Below are 4,726 nucleotides of genomic sequence, written 5' to 3'. Positions count from 1 at the left end.
AATCAAATGTATAAAAAATAGAAAGTTTTCTGACATCCAGAACAGATATCATATTGAATTAATTCATCATAATGAGAAAGGAAAAGACAAATTAGATGTCAGGAGACATCAAATATGACAGGACAGTATACCATTGAGATAAATTTTTATCTACAAGATCTGCAGGAAATACAGCTGATAGGATATCAACTATGGTTGATCAAAAAGTCAAAAATATTTAGGGAATTTGAAATTTAAACATGACTGATCATTAACGCAACATCACTGACAAAATACAAGAAAATCAATGATCACAATCAAGATGGAGTAGATTCAACAGACTGAATCCAAGGAACAAACAGAGTTAACATCAGTAAATATTTAGAATACAAAAAAGTAAGATAAATAATTAAACACAACTGGCCACTGTGTTTAGCAATTTATAATTACTTATGATATTCTGAATCATTGACTGATAAAGTATTTAGCAATTTATAATTACTTATGATATTCTGAATCATTGACTGATAATATCAATTAAGATGCAACGATTCAAGAGTTCCAATTATTCATCAAACTCGGGGTAAAATACGAGAATCGGAATAGAGAGAATCTAATCATTCAAACCTAAGTCAGTGAATCTCGAGGACGAGATTCATTCCAAAGTGGGGAGGATGTAACATCCTAGAAAAATCCCATATTTATTTTGGACTAAAAATGTCAACTTTGAAAGTTAAGGGATTAAAAACACTCACAAGACAAGTAATGGGAAAAATGAGATAAGGAAAATAAAGATATCTCATGTTAAGAAAATAAGAAAATTCCATCCCACATGGAAAGATGAAAGAAAATGGAAGCATTCTACATGATATAAATAAGGAAGATAATTTTCATCCCACATGAAAACAAGCAAAGAATTGGAACCTATTTACAAGGAAATAAGTTTCCAAAGAAATGTTTTAATGTGACTATCCACTCTCCATAGTCCTAGCGGAGGGTGCGAAGCACCGAACGCGCTCGGACTCGGACTCGGACACGGGCACCGGGACAGGCACGGGCGATGGGCGTAATGTGGCGTTTTGATGGCGCACTTTGCACTTCGCCGCGAGCCGCATAAGGGCCGCTTTAGTATTTTTGGATAGTACAAGGACTGAAAATGGAAATTTGAAACTTGCATCTTCGCGATAAGTGAAGTTACAAAGCAAGCATCTTCGCGATACGCGAAAGGCAAACGACTTGAACCAACCTCGAAGCATCTTCGCGATACGCGAAGTTGCAGATCAGACATCTTCGCGATACACAAAGTTGCACGTCTGCATGTGTGACACGTGGGGACATGTGGCAGCACCTGGTGACACGTGGCAACCCTACTGCTGACTTAGCAAACCTAGAGCACCTTCGCGATACGCGAACCGACACAGCTTGCATCTTCGCGATACGCGAAGATGCAGAATTTCGGCTATAAATAGAGGGGTGTTTGGCACATCACAACTCACACCAACCACTTCACTTCTCACATGTTTTGCATCATTTTACGTGCCAACCTTGAAAAAACATGCCGACCTCGTGAAGCGTGCCAAGCTCCGAAGCTCTGACGGTTTAAGGTGTAGTACGCGATATTAAAACCGAGAACCGCTTGATTAATCTTAGATAACTAACTCCAAGTACCCACATGAAAGGTAGGGGTTCTGATTAAGTTATTATTTTATTATTATGATGATGGCTTAGACCATAGTCAGGGCTATAGCCAAACCTTGATCATATTTAAGCAATAATATAACTTTTCATGAATAGAAAGTTATGATCAAATTAATGTTTCTTCATGCCTAAGAAACATAAGCACTCACATACAAAGGATATAGTCAAAAATAATACTTCTTTATGATTAAGAAATATAACATTCACAGGTTATAGTTAAGATAATGTTTCTTCGTGATTAAGAAACGTGAGATTTTACATATCAGGGTTATAGTTATTCAATGTTTCTTCATGAAAAAGAAACTCAACACATGATTTGTAAACAAATGAAAAGACTACGGGTCTAAATATTTTATTCAAACAAATGATCAGTCAAGGTTTAAAGCTATCAAAACCAGACTAAAGGTCTGTAGCTGGATCAAGAGACGGTCCAAGTATTTATATAAACCTATTTTATAATAGGTCAATCATCATTCATTCATAAAGGTTTTTCAAACGAGATCACCACATCATTCAGACAGACAATCACAATCACAGGTGAATACGTTCAACCTTTTTATAACGTGAATACGTTAAACATTTATAAACAGTCAAACATAATTATACTCTATAAGATAGACAGGTTGTTTGTCTTACAAAGTCAGTCAAACGTTTACATGAGATTACGTGATCTCTAAAACGTTATAATACAAATTAGAGAACAAAACAACTCAGACCGAATACGCATGTGTTTGGATCCAAACATAACTGTTCAGCCTAAACAATCAAAGGCTACGCGGCCGCGGGCTAACAGTCATATCTTGTCCTCCGGAATAGGCTACGTGGCTCGGAGACTTGTATGTGTGTAGGGCAGTGTTACAAATACCGGGTATAGCAATATATCTGCAGGGATATGTTGAGCAATCTATATTTGTATTATAATTGTTATTTAAATGCTTTTAGAGTCAACGATTCACCAGCATATCGCTGACGTATTTTTCCCCACATTACAGGAAAGCAAGCATAGTACAAATAGCAAGGCATAAGAGTTATTTATGGGATTAGATGCTCGCAGATGGAGATGACTCAGTTTTAAATAATTAAAACAAGAATAAACAAATGTTTGTAAACTAAATAGTTGGATATTTATTATCCAAGAGATTTTCAAATTAAATTATTATTTTATTATAAACAAAGACTTCCGCTAATAACCCGCAACTCTGATATATTTACAAAACAGGTACCAACTATTGGTCACACGCCTAGGCCTAGATTTGGGGTGTGACCTGTTCTAGACCTCCAACCTCGCTGAGCTTGAATCACCTTGGCACCAGGCTCCATTCTTACAAATTGAACCTTATTTTTCCCCTTAGACTCGGCGAACCCGACTTTATTTTGAGGGACGGTCATACTTCCCTCAGCATGTACTTCCACCATGTACAATGAATCACACGTGTTCCATAAGCAATTACCAAACTTCCTTTAGTTACCTTCCATTTATGTAACACCCCGATCTCAAGCGGATTAAACGCCGGGGCGATACGTTAAAGATTGTTCATAAGCTCGTAACACTATTAACTAACAACATATTAATTTCATTTCAAATAATCACAAGTACACATTTGCATCAATCGAATAACAATACAGTGATATAAAAATAAAAACTTATTTAAATAATCATAAATTCCAAACTAGTTATCTTCGTTCCTTGCACATCATCGTACCTGTAGCACGTTGAATAATAATAATAATTTTGTCAACAATACTATTGGTGAGAGTTCATAAAGTTTTGTATATGTATATAATACGAAAAGTAGAAAATTCACAAGTCAAGATGTAACGTCGCAATAATAAAGTAAAATAAAAGTAAATACATGATATTCCCGTTCGCTTGACATAAGTCAAATATACTAAGGAACCCCATTCGCTAAACTACTTGGAGTATAGATAATGACAATGATACCACCATACGTTCCAAAAGAAGTTGAAAGATATGCGGAGCAAGTGCGTCCTGTCCGAAGTTTGCTCGTAAGCTCGTAACACTATTAAGTGACAATGGGTATATTTGGCAAAACTAGTTGGTGGCTGTTAGCTGGAAGCTGGTAGCTGTAGCTTTTTAAATATATTTAGGTGTTTGGCAGAGTAGCTGAAGCTTTTAATAAAACTATTTGGGTGCCCGCGCGGTGCAACGAAGTGCGCGCCGAACCTAACATTAACCGCATAATCAGTGTCGGTACGTGATTCACTTGATAATAGTGCACACATAAACCGAATGCAGACGTGTAATTCGTGCAAAAGCAGTAAGCGTGTAACCGGTGGCGAAAAAGAAAGCTGAAATATACAGTAATTTCAAATAGATAATTTTTTAAACCAACCTCTTTTGATCTGAAACCCTTTCCGACTCGGCACCGTTTTAATCTGAAACATGTTCTGATCTGGCCCCTTTCAACTCAAAAACCGTACGGACACGAACCAAACTAAATTAACCCTTTTTGTATCGACTCGTTCCGACCCTAATTTGGTCTTACACATGACCCGAGCTCATCTTACTCGACTTGTTGCCAATCATAACCGGTAATCACATAGTATACTAATTTTTTAAAGTTAAAGAAGTATAGCAATATTATACTCAAATTAAAGAGAATAAAATGCTCTTTTTTATGATGTAATTTGTTTAAAAAGATATTAACGTGTTAAAAAAGTTAAGGTCTTTTAAAGAATCATGGAGGTAGTTAGTTTTGAATAAAGGTAAAATATTTAACTATTATATAAATTAACAAAAGTTGATGAAAGTTCAAGTACCAAACTTATAAATTCAAATGTAAAAGCTTCTAGCTTTTTCTCAAACGCTACTAGTAGCGTTTAAATATAAAGCTTTTTTTCCAAACCTAAGCTTCTTCAACCAAACAAAGCTTTTTATTGAGTATGAGCTTTTTTCTTAAAAGCTTGAAGTTAGAAGCTGCTAAAAGCTCTTTGCCAAACATACCCAATATATTTATTTCATTTCAAATAATCAGAAGTACACATTTGCATCAATCGAATAACAATACATTGATATAAAAAATAACAA

This window comes from Bidens hawaiensis, unplaced genomic scaffold (genome assembly GCF_021521415.1).
Source record: "Bidens hawaiensis isolate Kalapana, Puna unplaced genomic scaffold, B.hawaiensis_p1.1 tig00013494_1, whole genome shotgun sequence".
Classification (NCBI taxonomy): Eukaryota; Viridiplantae; Streptophyta; class Magnoliopsida; order Asterales; family Asteraceae; genus Bidens; species Bidens hawaiensis.
Note: the sequence above shows the minus strand (reverse complement) of the source record.